General features: G+C 55.1%; 3 non-coding genes and 3 pseudogenes across 3 annotated transcripts; all 6 read left to right on the top strand.

Annotated features, from left to right (window-relative positions):
• The first annotated feature begins 892 nt into the window (after nucleotides 1-892).
• On the top strand, nucleotides 893-1,030 carry LOC138512790 (U1 spliceosomal RNA; annotated as a pseudogene).
• A 6,221-nt stretch (nucleotides 1,031-7,251) lies between these two features.
• Nucleotides 7,252-7,389, top strand: LOC138512788 (U1 spliceosomal RNA; annotated as a pseudogene).
• A 6,204-nt stretch (nucleotides 7,390-13,593) lies between these two features.
• Nucleotides 13,594-13,731, top strand: LOC138512761 (U1 spliceosomal RNA; annotated as a pseudogene).
• A 925-nt stretch (nucleotides 13,732-14,656) lies between these two features.
• Nucleotides 14,657-14,820, top strand: LOC138512696 (U1 spliceosomal RNA). The gene has a single exon (XR_011281482.1). It is a non-coding gene; the product is annotated as a U1 spliceosomal RNA (small nuclear RNA).
• A 942-nt stretch (nucleotides 14,821-15,762) lies between these two features.
• On the top strand, nucleotides 15,763-15,926 carry LOC138512528 (U1 spliceosomal RNA). The gene has a single exon (XR_011281334.1). It is a non-coding gene; the product is annotated as a U1 spliceosomal RNA (small nuclear RNA).
• Nucleotides 15,927-16,868: 942 nt separating this feature from the next.
• Nucleotides 16,869-17,032, top strand: LOC138512527 (U1 spliceosomal RNA). Its single transcript, XR_011281333.1, has one exon. It is a non-coding gene; the product is annotated as a U1 spliceosomal RNA (small nuclear RNA).
• Nucleotides 17,033-18,193: the final 1,161 nt, after the last annotated feature.

Here is an 18,193-nt window from a genome sequence, read left to right as displayed (position 1 = left end):
GTACTACAGGGAGATGGAAAAGTTCATCGCAGATTTTGGCCTTCAGGGGGTGGTGCCTGCATTGTGGAACCCAAGGACAATCCACAACCTGATCCGGTCCCAAGACACCACAGATCCCATTGAGGACTTTCCAGCGGCCACAGTTACCCAGGTGTGGGAAAATGTGGCATCAAACAAACTCCTGAATATTCACAAGGACATCGCCTGGCTGACGGTGAGGGGGGCACTATCTGTGCGAGCATTCATGAACAGACGGGGCCTCTGCCCACACAGGAGCTGCCCAAGGGGGTGCCCGGCAGAGGAAACAGCGTACCACCTCTTCTGGGCATGCCCCTTTGCAAGGAAACTGCGCAGGGCCCTGAACACTGAGTTGAGTGCTCACATCCCGCCCCAAGACATTATACAACAGTCTGTGCTGTATGGACTCTTTGCACAGACCCACACAGTAGAGGCAATACAGAACGGCTGGAGGATCCTCTGCTGCATGAAGGACATTCTCCTCTACGCAAGGAAACGCCTGGTCCTCAATGATGAACTGCTGACAACCGAAGCCTGCCGCAGGATGGTACACAGCCTGCTAAGAGACTATGAAATCAAGGACAGCCTGGAAGATGGGGGCCCTGAGTAAAACCCCCAGCCCAGGCAATCATCCAAAAATAAAATAAAGAAAAAGGGAACTCCTTGCCTACTCAGGCAAAACACGAACACTTTGTAAACCACAGACTCTGAACAGAAAATATATATGTACCCACCCAAAATGCCCAAAGTAAAATTGAAACTACCCCTTCTGCTTTGAGGGGGGAATGTAATTGCCACACAAGTCTTCTTATTGAATTGAATTTATTACCCTTGTATCATCTTTAAGCACTTAATAAAGATATTTTTACAAAAAAAAAAAAAAAGGTGGTTCTCCCAGGGTGAGGCTCATCCATTGCACACCGGATGTGCTGACCCCTGCTATGTCCCCAAATGCAGGATACTCGACTGCATAATTTCTGGTAGTGGGGGACTGCGTTCGCGCTTTCCCCTGATCTTTGGTTTCAAAAAATAGAACAAAAAAAAATGACTTGTCGGCCTGCTGGTTGCTGTTGCTGCTCCAGGCCTGGCTGTCCTGCACTATGGAGCCCTGGCCTACAGATGGCATGCCTCATGCAAAGCCCTCTGCCGAAAGGGATGCTGGGAGATCACTGTCTCCCCACTCCGGAGGCTGGCCCAGGGAGGTGGCAGAAGGCCCCGTCTTGTCGGAAGGCCGGCCAGGCCCTGCAGCCTTTCCCAGGGCTGCAGGCCTGTCGCCCCTTCAGCCTCACCCTGGCCTTTGCGGGCTGCTAGCCTTGCCAAGCCCCCTCGGCCTGGGCCTGGCGAGGGCTCTGCCCGGCGAGGGGTCTGACCGCGTTTGGGAGCGTTCGGGAAGGCGTGAGGGGCTTGGGGCGCGATACCCTGCTCCCAAAGGCCTTAGGCCTGGTTTGCTCTATGCCCACATGAATTGATTTCTGCTTCTCTTTCCACCAGCAGGCACCCCGGACGACACTGACTATGCCAGAGAAGGAACGACTGCAAGCATGCGCAACAACACAGGGCCCTGCTGGCCTCTGACCCTGGGCGAAAGGGGGGACCGGAGGAGGAGGAGGAGGAGGAGCAGAAGAAGAGCAGCAGAAAAAGAAAGGGGGATAGAAAAAAAAAAACAAAAGCCAAGCCGTACGGAGGAGGAGGAGGAGGAGGAGAAGAAGGAGCTGCAGCAGAAAAAGAAAGGGTCGAAAAAAATACAAATGCCAAGCAACAAAAGGCCTTCCCCCTCCCTTTTTGGGCCTGTACGATGGGTGGGCGGCCGGCTGCCATCACCAGATGCAAATCTCGCTGGAAACGGAGCATTGTGGGAAAGCCGTTCCGCACGATGCCACCCTGTGTCTCCAGTGCCACACAAGAGGGGCCAGCCGTGCTGTTCCTGAACCAACTCATACTTACCTGGCAGGGGAGACACCATGATCACATGGTTCTTTCTTGGCCTGCATTCCCTAAGGAGCTGCAATTAGCTGATGAGCTAAAAAAAACGGCACTTTTAAGTGCTTTTGGAGCGTTCGTTTTTGCCGCGAATTTCGGGACCTGCGACGGGAGAAACAGAAGAAGGACTACCGCGACGTCGAGATGGCTGGACAACTGACCCCCGGGATGAAGAACACCATCCGGATGAAGAGGAAACCAGATGCGGACGGCAGCATACCCCAGCTGAGCAGGGAGACCTTCTCCAGGCTGATGCTCACAGGCCTGGGCTTTGCCCCCTCCGAGGTCTGGTGTCTGCAGGTGTTCCCAGCATCAGGGACATACCTGGTCACCATGGCCTCAGGGGAAAGCTGCCGCCGCTACTGGACCATGTGCTGGAGCAGAAGAGAGGAGAAGCCCTTTGCAGACTTCTCTATGGAATGCCAGCAGCAGATGGGAGTGAAGAAGATGACCGTGCACATTTACAACCCCCACGTGCATGTGCAGGATGTCACCACCTTCCTCCGCAGGCACTGCACACTGCTGAAAGACCCCGTGAGGTCTTTAGACAGCAATGGAATCTGGGATGGAAAGTGGCACGTCACGGCCAAGCTGCCGGAAGACCCGGGAGCAACGGACGGGACCCGCCACCCCCCATCCAGCTTCGCCATTGGCAGGGACGCTGGATACCTGTATTACGCTGGGCAGCCGAGGCTCTGCAACAGGTGTGGCAAGCCGGGCCACACGGGCAGGGACTGCGCCGCCCTAACATGCAGGAACTGTAAGCAAGAGGGACACACAGCCAAGGACTGCACGATGGAGGTAGCTTGCAACCTCTGCGGGCAGGAAGGCCACCGCTTTAGGGACTGCCCCAGCAGGGCCAGATCCTACGCAGAGGCAACAGCCCCCCATGAGAAGAGGCGCCACAGGAGGCACCTCCTACTGCGGCCCAAAGGAAGGACAAAAAAGAGGGCAAACCTAAGGTGACCAAGCCGGCCGCCACACCAGAGGAAGCCCAGGACCGTGAAACAGACCCCGCACTCAGCACCATACCAGAGACCAGCGAGACACAACAGCTGGTTCTCCAGCCCAACGCTGAGGACGCAGAGGGGGGTCCTTGGACCAAAGTGGATTCAAACAGCAGAAAGAGGAGGCTAAAGGAGTCCTCCGACACTATGCAGGGGGCGCCCAAAAAACCCCTCAGCACCAGCAACAGCTTCGACCCACTGGGGGTTGAGGCAGAGCAAGAGGAAATGGAGATGAGAGGGGACCAAGTCACTCTGGTCCTGCAGGAAATGAGGTTCATGGCCGATCAAATGGCCTCATCCCCCCTCCCGCAGGAGGCAGAAGAAGAAGCAGAGGACATGGAGAGCGAGGTCGAAGAACAAATTGGAGGAACCCAGGCAAGGATGACAACAGCCCAGCCGGGCGCCGAGGCAGAGAGCACCAAAGCAATGCAGACAGGCGGAGCAGCACCAGAACAGCACCACACAGCAACCGCAGAGGGTCCGGTCCTGGAGCCGCAGCGAGAGGGTGGACAGCCTGGTATGTAGCTCTGCCCTGTGAGTAAAACCAATATGCCATGAACTGAATTTTATTAGTTTAAGCTAAACCTTTAAACATTATTATGGCTATTTCATTATTTTCCATAAATGTGAGAAGCGTTAAGGACAAGAGCAGATGCGCTAGCACCCTGAGTTTTTTGGCTAGCCAGAATAGTGATGTTTATTTTCTATCGGAATGTGCCATCCCTTATTCCCAGTCCTACAGACACCTGGAGGACCAGTGGACTCTAGGCCCCTCATATTGGTCAGGGGGGAACAGCACTAGGGCTACAGGTGTAGCCATCTTAGTCAGAGGGAAGCGTTTCACGGCCGACTCCGTCACCGAGCTTGAATGCGGCAGAGCTCTTGTCGTTGACGGCTCGTGGGCGGGGGAGCCGGTGAGGCTCATGGCTGTGTACGCCCCCTCAGATGTAGATGAGCGGATGGAAATTCTCCAGCGCCTGAGGCCACTGCTGGTCACCACCAGAACAATATTGATGGGTGGGGATTTTAATTGTGTCTTGAAAGAGGGAGGACGCATAGGTCTGAGGGCGGGTTCTGGGTGGATGGATGCCGCAGCAAAGCTCCTGGCGGAGATGGTGCACGAGGCATCCTTGAAAGATGTAATAGGGTCAATGGGGCCTAACGGCAGGAACTTCTCCTGGAGCTCCCCAGATGGCTCCCTGCACTCTAGGATAGACTTTGTCTTCACCTCCCAAACAGTGAGGGGGGGACAGAGTACTATGATACCTGTCCACTTCTCTGACCATCGAGCTATCCACTTCCAGGGTGAACTGACGGGCAAGTTCCTAGCAGGACCGGGAGCCTGGAAGTTGAACAGCTCCCTGCTGAGAGAAGAGAGACTGGAAGCCGACCTAAGGGAGATGTACAGGTCATGGCAGGAAATGAAGGATGGCTTCCAGTCGACAGGGGAGTGGTGGGAATGGGTCAAGGGAAAGGTCCAAGATTTTTTTAAGAATGCGGGGAGGAGGAAAGCTCAGGGGAGGAAGAGGGAGTGTAAAAAACTGCAGCGAGAGCTACAGGAGCTGCACGACCTCCAACTCAAGGGATGGGACGTAAGGGTTCCCCTGGAGGAAGTCAAGAAAGGGCTGAGCCAGCACTTTCGGGATGAGTCCAGGGGCATCATCTTCCGGTCCAAAGTGGAGAACCTGGAAAAGGGGGAGAAATGCAACTCCTTCTTCTTCAGGAAAGTCTACGCTGCGCACACCCCTCTGGTTGAACTGCGCGACAAGGAGGGAAAACTCTGTAACTCAAGGGATGGCATAATGAAGGTGGCGACTGACTTTTATGGGGACCTCTATGCGGAGAAGAGGTCAGTGGGACACCAGGCAGAAAAGTTTCTGTCGGGTATCCCAAGAACGGTCTCCCCAGCAGCGCAAGCCGCACTGAATGCTCCCCTCACACTGCAGGAGCTGCACCTTGCGACCAAATCTTTCAAGACAGGCAAAACACCGGGAAGTGACGGTCTCCCAGCCGAATTTTACGTCACTATGTGGGACATAGTAGGACCAGACCTACTCGAGGTGTACAAAGAGATGGTCGCAGGTGGTAGCATGCCTCAGTCTATGAGAGAAAGTATCATCACGCTCTTGTACAAACGGAAGGGAGAGAAGTGTGACCTCAAGAACTGGAGGCCCATCTCTCTCCTAAACGTGGACTACAAGATTCTGGCAAAGACAATGGCGACTAGACTCAGGGGTGCTATCGGTGAGATTGTCCACCCCGACCAGACCTGTGGGGTCCCTGGACGTAGGGTCGCTGACAGCCTCGCCCTGATCAGGGACACAATCCAGTATGTCACGGACCGCAAGGTTCGGGCAGCGCTGGTGTGCCTTGACCAGGAGAAGGCCTTCGACCGCGTCTCCCATGAATTCATGGACAGGGTACTCAGAGGGTTTGGGCTGGGGGAATTCTTCTGCAGTTATGTTAGAGTAATGTATAAAGACATATTCAGTTCAGTCATGGTGAATGGTTGGAAAACAGACCCCTTTCCAGTAAAGTCTGGGGTTAGGCAGGGCTGTCCTCTCTCGCCCCCTCTGTTTGTTTGCATTATAGAGCTCTTGGCGGAGTACATCCGGAATAACCCAGACATCAGAGGCATCCCGGCACCAGGAGACGCGAGAAGAGAGGTGAAGTGTTCTCTCTACATGGATGATGTCACCCTCTTCTGTGCAGACAGTCCATCGGTGTCAGAGCTTCTGAGGACCTGCGAAGACTTTGGCCAGGCATCGGGCGCAAAGATAAATGCAGCAAAATCCCAAACCATGCTGTTTGGACACTGGGATAGCAACCAGGAGCCCCTTCCCTTCCCAATCGAGAAGGATTTCATCAAGATCCTTGGGGTCTGGTATGGGAAGGAGGGGGCAGCGCTGAAAAGCTGGAAGGAACGCCTGGCCAAGGTCAAACAGAAACTGGGTCTCTGGAGTCTCCGCAAACTGAGCATGGAAGGGAAGGCTCTGGTGCTGAGAAATGATGCGCTGCCTGTCCTGCAGTATGTGGCCCAAGCGTGGCCCCTCCAAGCCAGAGAAGCGCGGACCATCAACGCCATGGTCTTCCACTTTGTCTGGGGCTCAAAGATGGACAGAGTTAAGAGATCATCCATGTACAAGGAACCGCGCAAAGGAGGGAAAGGAATCCCGGACCTCCCTACAAGACTGCGGGCCTGCTTCGCCTGCACCTGCGTCAGGATTTCCCTGGGCAACGCCAACAAGACCCACTCAGCCTACCTCCTTTTCCGCTTCTTCCTCACACCAACATGGAGGAGGCTAGGCTGGGACAAGTGGGAAAACAGGGCCCCGTACAACTGGACGCTCCCTTGGTACTACAGGGAGATGGAAAAGTTCATCGCAGATTTTGGCCTTCAGGGGGTGGTGCCTGCATTGTGGAACCCAAGGACAATCCACAACCTGATCCGGTCCCAAGACACCACAGATCCCATTGAGGACTTTCCAGCGGCCACAGTTACCCAGGTGTGGGAAAATGTGGCATCAAACAAACTCCTGAATATTCACAAGGACATCGCCTGGCTGACGGTGAGGGGGGCACTATCTGTGCGAGCATTCATGAACAGACGGGGCCTCTGCCCACACAGGAGCTGCCCAAGGGGGTGCCCGGCAGAGGAAACAGCGTACCACCTCTTCTGGGCATGCCCCTTTGCAAGGAAACTGCGCAGGGCCCTGAACACTGAGTTGAGTGCTCACATCCCGCCCCAAGACATTATACAACAGTCTGTGCTGTATGGACTCTTTGCACAGACCCACACAGTAGAGGCAATACAGTACGGCTGGAGGATCCTCTGCTGCATGAAGGACATTCTCCTCTACGCAAGGAAACGCCTGGTCCTCAATGATGAACTGCTGACAACCGAAGCCTGCCGCAGGATGGTACACAGCCTGCTAAGAGACTATGAAATCAAGGACAGCCTGGAAGATGGGGGCCCTGAGTAAAACCCCCAGCCCAGGCAATCATCCAAAAATAAAATAAAGAAAAAGGGAACTCCTTGCCTACTCAGGCAAAACACGAACACTTTGTAAACCACAGACTCTGAACAGAAAATATATATGTACCCACCCAAAATGCCCAAAGTAAAATTGAAACTACCCCTTCTGCTTTGAGGGGGGAATGTAATTGCCACACAAGTCTTCTTATTGAATTGAATTCATTACCCTTGTATCATCTTTAAGCACTTAATAAAGATATTTTTACAAAAAAAAAAAAAAGGTGGTTCTCCCAGGGTGAGGCTCATCCATTGCACACCGGATGTGCTGACCCCTGCTATGTCCCCAAATGCAGGATACTCGACTGCATAATTTCTGGTAGTGGGGGACTGCGTTCGCGCTTTCCCCTGATCTTTGGTTTCAAAAAATAGAACAAAAAAAATGACTTGTCGGCCTGCTGGTTGCTGTTGCTGCTCCAGGCCTGGCTGTCCTGCACTATGGAGCCCTGGCCTACAGATGGCATGCCTCATGCAAAGCCCTCTGCCGAAAGGGATGCTGGGAGATCACTGTCTCCCCACTCCGGAGGCTGGCCCAGGGAGGTGGCAGAAGGCCCCGTCTTGTCGGAAGGCCGGCCAGGCCCTGCAGCCTTTCCCAGGGCTGCAGGCCTGTCGCCCCTTCAGCCTCACCCTGGCCTTTGCGGGCTGCTAGCCTTGCCAAGCCCCCTCGGCCTGGGCCTGGCAAGGGCTCTGACCGCGTTTGGGAGCGTTCGGGAAGGCGTGAGGGGCTTGGGGCGCGATACCCTGCTCCCAAAGGCCTTAGGCCTGGTTTGCTCTATGCCCACATGAATTGATTTCTGCTTCTCTTTCCACCAGCAGGCACCCCGGACGACACTGACTATGCCAGAGAAGGAACGACTGCAAGCATGCGCAACAACACAGGGCCCTGCTGGCCTCTGACCCTGGGCGAAAGGGGGGACCGGAGGAGGAGGAGGAGGAGGAGCAGAAGAAGAGCAGCAGAAAAAGAAAGGGGGATAGAAAAAAAAAAACAAAAGCCAAGCCGTACGGAGGAGGAGGAGGAGGAGGAGAAGAAGGAGCTGCAGCAGAAAAAGAAAGGGTCGAAAAAAATACAAATGCCAAGCAACAAAAGGCCTTCCCCCTCCCTTTTTGGGCCTGTACGATGGGTGGGCGGCCGGCTGCCATCACCAGATGCAAATCTCGCTGGAAACGGAGCATTGTGGGAAAGCCGTTCCGCACGATGCCACCCTGTGTCTCCAGTGCCACACAAGAGGGGCCAGCCGTGCTGTTCCTGAACCAACTCATACTTACCTGGCAGGGGAGACACCATGATCACATGGTTCTTTCTTGGCCTGCATTCCCTAAGGAGCTGCAATTAGCTGATGAGCTAAAAAAAACGGCACTTTTAAGTGCTTTTGGAGCGTTCGTTTTTGCCGCGAATTTCGGGACCTGCGACGGGAGAAACAGAAGAAGGACTACCGCGACGTCGAGATGGCTGGACAACTGACCCCCGGGATGAAGAACACCATCCGGATGAAGAGGAAACCAGATGCGGACGGCAGCATACCCCAGCTGAGCAGGGAGACCTTCTCCAGGCTGATGCTCACAGGCCTGGGCTTTGCCCCCTCCGAGGTCTGGTGTCTGCAGGTGTTCCCAGCATCAGGGACATACCTGGTCACCATGGCCTCAGGGGAAAGCTGCCGCCGCTACTGGACCATGTGCTGGAGCAGAAGAGAGGAGAAGCCCTTTGCAGACTTCTCTATGGAATGCCAGCAGCAGATGGGAGTGAAGAAGATGACCGTGCACATTTACAACCCCCACGTGCATGTGCAGGATGTCACCACCTTCCTCCGCAGGCACTGCACACTGCTGAAAGACCCCGTGAGGTCTTTAGACAGCAATGGAATCTGGGATGGAAAGTGGCACGTCACGGCCAAGCTGCCGGAAGACCCGGGAGCAACGGACGGGACCCGCCACCCCCCATCCAGCTTCGCCATTGGCAGGGACGCTGGATACCTGTATTACGCTGGGCAGCCGAGGCTCTGCAACAGGTGTGGCAAGCCGGGCCACACGGGCAGGGACTGCGCCGCCCTAACATGCAGGAACTGTAAGCAAGAGGGACACACAGCCAAGGACTGCACGATGGAGGTAGCTTGCAACCTCTGCGGGCAGGAAGGCCACCGCTTTAGGGACTGCCCCAGCAGGGCCAGATCCTACGCAGAGGCAACAGCCCCCCATGAGAAGAGGCGCCACAGGAGGCACCTCCTACTGCGGCCCAAAGGAAGGACAAAAAAGAGGGCAAACCTAAGGTGACCAAGCCGGCCGCCACACCAGAGGAAGCCCAGGACCGTGAAACAGACCCCGCACTCAGCACCATACCAGAGACCAGCGAGACACAACAGCTGGTTCTCCAGCCCAACGCTGAGGACGCAGAGGGGGGTCCTTGGACCAAAGTGGATTCAAACAGCAGAAAGAGGAGGCTAAAGGAGTCCTCCGACACTATGCAGGGGGCGCCCAAAAAACCCCTCAGCACCAGCAACAGCTTCGACCCACTGGGGGTTGAGGCAGAGCAAGAGGAAATGGAGATGAGAGGGGACCAAGTCACTCTGGTCCTGCAGGAAATGAGGTTCATGGCCGATCAAATGGCCTCATCCCCCCTCCCGCAGGAGGCAGAAGAAGAAGCAGAGGACATGGAGAGCGAGGTCGAAGAACAAATTGGAGGAACCCAGGCAAGGATGACAACAGCCCAGCCGGGCGCCGAGGCAGAGAGCACCGAAGCAATGCAGACAGGCGGAGCAGCACCAGAACAGCACCACACAGCAACCGCAGAGGGTCCGGTCCTGGAGCCGCAGCGAGAGGGTGGACAGCCTGGTATGTAGCTCTGCCCTGTGAGTAAAACCAATATGCCATGAACTGAATTTTATTAGTTTAAGCTAAACCTTTAAACATTATTATGGCTATTTCATTATTTTCCATAAATGTGAGAAGCGTTAAGGACAAGAGCAGATGCGCTAGCACCCTGAGTTTTTTGGCTAGCCAGAATAGTGATGTTTATTTTCTATCGGAATGTGCCATCCCTTATTCCCAGTCCTACAGACACCTGGAGGACCAGTGGACTCTAGGCCCCTCATATTGGTCAGGGGGGAACAGCACTAGGGCTACAGGTGTAGCCATCTTAGTCAGAGGGAAGCGTTTCACGGCCGACTCCGTCACCGAGCTTGAATGCGGCAGAGCTCTTGTCGTTGACGGCTCGTGGGCGGGGGAGCCGGTGAGGCTCATGGCTGTGTACGCCCCCTCAGATGTAGATGAGCGGATGGAAATTCTCCAGCGCCTGAGGCCACTGCTGGTCACCACCAGAACAATATTGATGGGTGGGGATTTTAATTGTGTCTTGAAAGAGGGAGGACGCATAGGTCTGAGGGCAGGTTCTGGGTGGATGGATGCCGCAGCAAAGCTCCTGGCGGAGATGGTGCACGAGGCATCCTTGAAAGATGTAATAGGGTCAATGGGGCCTAACGGCAGGAACTTCTCCTGGAGCTCCCCAGATGGCTCCCTGCACTCTAGGATAGACTTTGTCTTCACCTCCCAAACAGTGAGGGGGGGACAGAGTACTATGATACCTGTCCACTTCTCTGACCATCGAGCTATCCACTTCCAGGGTGAACTGACGGGCAAGTTCCTAGCAGGACCGGGAGCCTGGAAGTTGAACAGCTCCCTGCTGAGAGAAGAGAGACTGGAAGCCGACCTAAGGGAGATGTACAGGTCATGGCAGGAAATGAAGGATGGCTTCCAGTCGACAGGGGAGTGGTGGGAATGGGTCAAGGGAAAGGTCCAAGATTTTTTTAAGAATGCGGGGAGGAGGAAAGCTCAGGGGAGGAAGAGGGAGTGTAAAAAACTGCAGCGAGAGCTACAGGAGCTGCACGACCTCCAACTCAAGGGATGGGACGTAAGGGTTCCCCTGGAGGAAGTCAAGAAAGGGCTGAGCCAGCACTTTCGGGATGAGTCCAGGGGCATCATCTTCCGGTCCAAAGTGGAGAACCTGGAAAAGGGGGAGAAATGCAACTCCTTCTTCTTCAGGAAAGTCTACGCTGCGCACACCCCTCTGGTTGAACTGCGCGACAAGGAGGGAAAACTCTGTAACTCAAGGGATGGCATAATGAAGGTGGCGACTGACTTTTATGGGGACCTCTATGCGGAGAAGAGGTCAGTGGGACACCAGGCAGAAAAGTTTCTGTCGGGTATCCCAAGAACGGTCTCCCCAGCAGCGCAAGCCGCACTGAATGCTCCCCTCACACTGCAGGAGCTGCACCTTGCGACCAAATCTTTCAAGACAGGCAAAACACCGGGAAGTGACGGTCTCCCAGCCGAATTTTACGTCACTATGTGGGACATAGTAGGACCAGACCTACTCGAGGTGTACAAAGAGATGGTCGCAGGTGGTAGCATGCCTCAGTCTATGAGAGAAAGTATCATCACGCTCTTGTACAAACGGAAGGGAGAGAAGTGTGACCTCAAGAACTGGAGGCCCATCTCTCTCCTAAACGTGGACTACAAGATTCTGGCAAAGACAATGGCGACTAGACTCAGGGGTGCTATCGGTGAGATTGTCCACCCCGACCAGACCTGTGGGGTCCCTGGACGTAGGGTCGCTGACAGCCTCGCCCTGATCAGGGACACAATCCAGTATGTCACGGACCGCAAGGTTCGGGCAGCGCTGGTGTGCCTTGACCAGGAGAAGGCCTTCGACCGCGTCTCCCATGAATTCATGGACAGGGTACTTAGAGGGTTTGGGCTGGGGGAATTCTTCTGCAGTTATGTTAGAGTAATGTATAAAGACATATTCAGTTCAGTCATGGTGAATGGTTGGAAAACAGACCCCTTTCCAGTAAAGTCTGGGGTTAGGCAGGGCTGTCCTCTCTCGCCCCCTCTGTTTGTTTGCATTATAGAGCTCTTGGCGGAGTACATCCGGAATAACCCAGACATCAGAGGCATCCCGGCACCAGGAGACGCGAGAAGAGAGGTGAAGTGTTCTCTCTACATGGATGATGTCACCCTCTTCTGTGCAGACAGTCCATCGGTGTCAGAGCTTCTGAGGACCTGCGAAGACTTTGGCCAGGCATCGGGCGCAAAGATAAATGCAGCAAAATCCCAAACCATGCTGTTTGGACACTGGGATAGCAACCAGGAGCCCCTTCCCTTCCCAATCGAGAAGGATTTCATCAAGATCCTTGGGGTCTGGTATGGGAAGGAGGGGGCAGCGCTGAAAAGCTGGAAGGAACGCCTGGCCAAGGTCAAACAGAAACTGGGTCTCTGGAGTCTCCGCAAACTGAGCATGGAAGGGAAGGCTCTGGTGCTGAGAAATGATGCGCTGCCTGTCCTGCAGTATGTGGCCCAAGCGTGGCCCCTCCAAGCCAGAGAAGCGCGGACCATCAACGCCATGGTCTTCCACTTTGTCTGGGGCTCAAAGATGGACAGAGTTAAGAGATCATCCATGTACAAGGAACCGCGCAAAGGAGGGAAAGGAATCCCGGACCTCCCTACAAGACTGCGGGCCTGCTTCGCCTGCACCTGCGTCAGGATTTCCCTGGGCAACGCCAACAAGACCCACTCAGCCTACCTCCTTTTCCGCTTCTTCCTCACACCAACATGGAGGAGGCTAGGCTGGGACAAGTGGGAAAACAGGGCCCCGTACAACTGGACGCTCCCTTGGTACTACAGGGAGATGGAAAAGTTCATCGCAGATTTTGGCCTTCAGGGGGTGGTGCCTGCATTGTGGAACCCAAGGACAATCCACAACCTGATCCGGTCCCAAGACACCACAGATCCCATTGAGGACTTTCCAGCGGCCACAGTTACCCAGGTGTGGGAAAATGTGGCATCAAACAAACTCCTGAATATTCACAAGGACATCGCCTGGCTGACGGTGAGGGGGGCACTATCTGTGCGAGCATTCATGAACAGACGGGGCCTCTGCCCACACAGGAGCTGCCCAAGGGGGTGCCCGGCAGAGGAAACAGCGTACCACCTCTTCTGGGCATGCCCCTTTGCAAGGAAACTGCGCAGGGCCCTGAACACTGAGTTGAGTGCTCACATCCCGCCCCAAGACATTATACACCAGTCTGTGCTGTATGGACTCTTTGCACAGACCCACACAGTAGAGGCAATACAGAACGGCTGGAGGATCCTCTGCTGCATGAAGGACATTCTCCTCTACGCAAGGAAACGCCTGGTCCTCAATGATGAACTGCTGACAACCGAAGCCTGCCGCAGGATGGTCCACAGCCTGCTAAGAGACTATGAAATCAAGGACAGCCTGGAAGATGGGGGCCCTGAGTAAAACCCCCAGCCCAGGCAATCATCCAAAAATAAAATAAAGAAAAAGGGAACTCCTTGCCTACTCAGGCAAAACACGAACACTTTGTAAACCACAGACTCTGAACAGAAAATATATATGTACCCACCCAAAATGCCCAAAGTAAAATTGAAACTACCCCTTCTGCTTTGAGGGGGGAATGTAATTGCCACACAAGTCTTCTTATTGAATTGAATTTATTACCCTTGTATCATCTTTAAGCACTTAATAAAGATATTTTTACAAAAAAAAAAAAAAGGTGGTTCTCCCAGGGTGAGGCTCATCCATTGCACACCGGATGTGCTGACCCCTGCGATGTCCCCAAATGCGGGATACTCGACTGCATAATTTCTGGTAGTGGGGGACTGCGTTCGCGCTTTCCCCTGATCTTTGGTTTCAAAAAATAGAACAAAAAAAAATGACTTGTCGGGCTGCTGGTTGCTGTTGCTGCTCCAGGCCTGGCTGTCCTGCACTATGGAGCCCTGGCCTACAGATGGCATGCCTCATGCAAAGCCCTCTGCCGAAAGGGATGCTGGGAGATCACTGTCTCCACTCTGGAGGCTGGCCCAGGGAGGTGGCAGAAGGCCCCGTCTTGTCGGAAGGCCGGCCAGGCCCTGCAGCCTTTCCCAGGGCTGCAGGCCTGTCGCCCCTTCAGCCTCACCCTGGCCTTTGCGGGCTGCTAGCCTTGCCAAGCCCCCTCGGCCTGGGCCCGGCGAGGGCTCTGCCCGGCGAGGGGTCTGACCGCGTTTGGGAGCGTTCGGGAAGGCGTGAGGGGCTTGGGGCGCGATACCCTGCTCCCAAAGGCCTTAGGCCTGGTTTGCTCTATGCCCACATGAATTGATTTCTGCTTCTCTTTCCACCAGCAGGCACCCCGGACGACACTGACTATGCCAGAGAAGGAACGACTGCAAGCATGCGCAACAACACAGGGCCCTGCTGGCCTCTGACCCTGGGCGAAAGGGGGGACCGGAGGAGGAGGAGGAGGAGGAGCAGAAGAAGAGCAGCAGAAAAAGAAAGGGGGATAGAAAAAAAAAAACAAAAGCCAAGCCGTACGGAGGAGGAGGAGGAGGAGGAGGAGAAGAAGGAGCTGCAGCAGAAAAAGAAAGGGTCGAAAAAAATACAAATGCCAAGCAACAAAAGGCCTTCCCCCTCCCTTTTTGGGCCTGTACGATGGGTGGGCGGCCGGCTGCCATCACCAGATGCAAATCTCGCTGGAAACGGAGCATTGTGGGAAAGCCGTTCCGCACGATGCCACCCTGTGTCTCCAGTGCCACACAAGAGGGGCCAGCCGTGCTGTTCCTGAACCAACTCATACTTACCTGGCAGGGGAGACACCATGATCACTAAGGTGGTTCTCCCAGGGTGAGGCTCATCCATTGCACACCGGATGTGCTGACCCCTGCGATGTCCCCAAATGCGGGATACTCGACTGCATAATTTCTGGTAGTGGGGAACTGCGTTCGCGCTTTCCCCTGATCTTTGGTTTCAAAAAATAGAACAAAAAAAAATGACTTGTCGGCCTGCTGGTTGCTGTTGCTGCTCCAGGCCTGGCTGTCCTGCACTATGGAGCCCTGGCCTACAGATGGCATGCCTCATGCAAAGCCCTCTGCCGAAAGGGATGCTGGGAGATCACTGTCTCCCCACTCTGGAGGCTGGCCCAGGGAGGTGGCAGAAGGCCCCGTCTTGTCGGAAGGCCGGCCAGGCCCTGCAGCCTTTCCCAGGGCTGCAGGCCTGTCGCCCCTTCAGCCTCACCCTGGCCTTTGCGGGCTGCTAGCCTTGCCAAGCCCCCTCGGCCTGGGCCCGGCGAGGGCTCTGCCCGGCGAGGGGTCTGACCGCGTTTGGGAGCGTTCGGGAAGGCGTGAGGGGCTTGGGGCGCGATACCCTGCTCCCAAAGGCCTTAGGCCTGGTTTGCTCTATGCCCACATGAATTGATTTCTGCTTCTCTTTCCACCAGCAGGCACCCCGGACGACACTGACTATGCCAGAGAAGGAACGACTGCAAGCATGCGCAACAACACAGGGCCCTGCTGGCCTCTGACCCTGGGCGAAAGGGGCGACCGGAGGAGGAGGAGGAGGAGGAGGAGGAGGAGGAGGAGCAGAAGAAGAGCAGCAGAAAAAGAAAGGGGGATAGAAAAAAAAAAACAAAAGCCAAGCCGTACGGAGGAGGAGGAGGAGGAGGAGGAGAAGAAGGAGCTGCAGCAGAAAAAGAAAGGGTCGAAAAAAATACAAATGCCAAGCAACAAAAGGCCTTCCCCCTCCCTTTTTGGGCCTGTACGATGGGTGGGCGGCCGGCTGCCATCACCAGATGCAAATCTCGCTGGAAACGGAGCATTGTGGGAAAGCCGTTCCGCACGATGCCACCCTGTGTCTCCAGTGCCACACAAGAGGGGCCAGCCGTGCTGTTCCTGAACCAACTCATACTTACCTGGCAGGGGAGACACCATGATCACTAAGGTGGTTCTCCCAGGGTGAGGCTCATCCATTGCACACCGGATGTGCTGACCCCTGCGATGTCCCCAAATGCGGGATACTCGACTGCATAATTTCTGGTAGTGGGGGACTGCGTTCGCGCTTTCCCCTGATCTTTGGTTTCAAAAAATAGAACAAAAAAAAATGACTTGTCGGCCTGCTGGTTGCTGTTGCTGCTCCAGGCCTGGCTGTCCTGCACTATGGAGCCCTGGCCTACAGATGGCATGCCTCATGCAAAGCCCTCTGCCGAAAGGGATGCTGGGAGATCACTGTCTCCCCACTCTGGAGGCTGGCCCAGGGAGGTGGCAGAAGGCCCCGTCTTGTCGGAAGGCCGGCCAGGCCCTGCAGCCTTTCCCAGGGCTGCAGGCCTGTCGCCCCTTCAGCCTCACCCTGGCCTTTGCGGGCTGCTAGCCTTGCCAAGCCCCCTCGGCCTGGGCCCGGCGAGGGCTCTGCCCGGCGAGGGGTCTGACCGCGTTTGGGAGCGTTCGGGAAGGCGTGAGGGGCTTGGGGCGCGATACCCTGCTCCCAAAGGCCTTAGGCCTGGTTTGCTCTATGCCCACATGAATTGATTTCTGCTTCTCTTTCCACCAGCAGGCACCCCGGACGACACTGACTATGCCAGAGAAGGAACGACTGCAAGCATGCGCAACAACACAGGGCCCTGCTGGCCTCTGACCCTGGGCGAAAGGGGCGACCGGAGGAGGAGGAGGAGGAGGAGGAGGAGGAGGAGGAGAAGAAGAGCAGCAGAAAAAGAAAGGGGGATAGAAAAAAAAAAACAAAAGCCAAGCCGTACGGAGGAGGAGGAGGAGGAGGAGGAGGAGAAGAAGGAGCTGCAGCAGAAAAAGAAAGGGTCGAAAAAAATACAAATGCCAAGCAACAAAAGGCCTTCCCCCTCCCTTTTTGGGCCTGTACGATGGGTGGGCGGCCGGCTGCCATCACCAGATGCAAATCTCGCTGGAAACGGAGCATTGTGGGAAAGCCGTTCCGCACGATGCCACCCTGTGTCTCCAGTGCCACACAAGAGGGGCCAGCCGTGCTGTTCCTGAACCAACTCATACTTACCTGGCAGGGGAGACACCATGATCACTAAGGTGGTTCTCCCAGGGTGAGGCTCATCCATTGCACACCGGATGTGCTGACCCCTGCGATGTCCCCAAATGCGGGATACTCGACTGCATAATTTCTGGTAGTGGGGGACTGCGTTCGCGCTTTCCCCTGATCTTTGGTTTCAAAAAATAGAACAAAAAAAAATGACTTGTCGGCCTGCTGGTTGCTGTTGCTGCTCCAGGCCTGGCTGTCCTGAACTATGGAGCCCTGGCCTACAGATGGCATGCCTCATGCAAAGCCCTCTGCCGAAAGGGATGCTGGGAGATCACTGTCTCCCCACTCTGGAGGCTGGCCCAGGGAGGTGGCAGAAGGCCCCGTCTTGTCGGAAGGCCGGCCAGGCCCTGCAGCCTTTCCCAGGGCTGCAGGCCTGTCGCCCCTTCAGCCTCACCCTGGCCTTTGCGGGCTGCTAGCCTTGCCAAGCCCCCTCGGCCTGGGCCCGGCGAGGGCTCTGCCCGGCGAGGGGTCTGACCGCGTTTGGGAGCGTTCGGGAAGGCGTGAGGGGCTTGGGGCGCGATACCCTGCTCCCAAAGGCCTTAGGCCTGGTTTGCTCTATGCCCACATGAATTGATTTCTGTTGCGAAGTGACTTGCAGGCTTAACTTAGGTCATATATTAGGTTTATTCAAGACACTTCAGTTACAGTTACATGGAAGTAAATACAGGAGTATGGAGTATAATCAGCACTGGCCCCATCACCCAGGCAGGGGAGCTCTAACTGCCTGACTCAGTACGGAACCCTCAGATCAGCATTCCATCATTCACCCAACAACATTCCATATGACATCACACACTCACATATGGCAGATCAACACAGACAGTCACTATATAACACATCTCCCTCCTTTTCCAAAGCCACACACACACAGGAAGTCACAACGTAACACATCTCCTTCCTTTACCAGACCACACATGTACAAATCAGACACAACAAGATATTTCTCTAAACCCGTCTCAAACACGCATCTAATACCAAACCGGAACAGACACATTCACGGCGACACAACACCACTCACCCATTCACAAATCAAATATACTCAGCCTGTTGGGTGTGACCTACTTAGCCAATACATTCAAATACTGCAGAAGAAGCTGAGACACTGGCCAGGCATCCCAAACCCATCTGCGTACCCGGTGAATGACCACAGTCAACCCAATGCAGAATTGATAGAAACTGACATGCCACACCCCACTAATTTGGATGAAACACAGGCTTTGACACAACTACACATAAGAAAATATCACTACAGAGGGGCTACCTCCTTTAAACAATTGC

Source organism: Ambystoma mexicanum, chromosome 6p (assembly GCF_040938575.1).
Source record: "Ambystoma mexicanum isolate Mex_15411 chromosome 6p, UKY_AmexF1_1, whole genome shotgun sequence".
NCBI lineage: Eukaryota > Metazoa > Chordata > Amphibia > Caudata > Ambystomatidae > Ambystoma > Ambystoma mexicanum.
The sequence above is the reverse complement of the archived record's forward strand: the minus strand, read 5'-3'. Positions and strand labels throughout refer to the sequence as shown.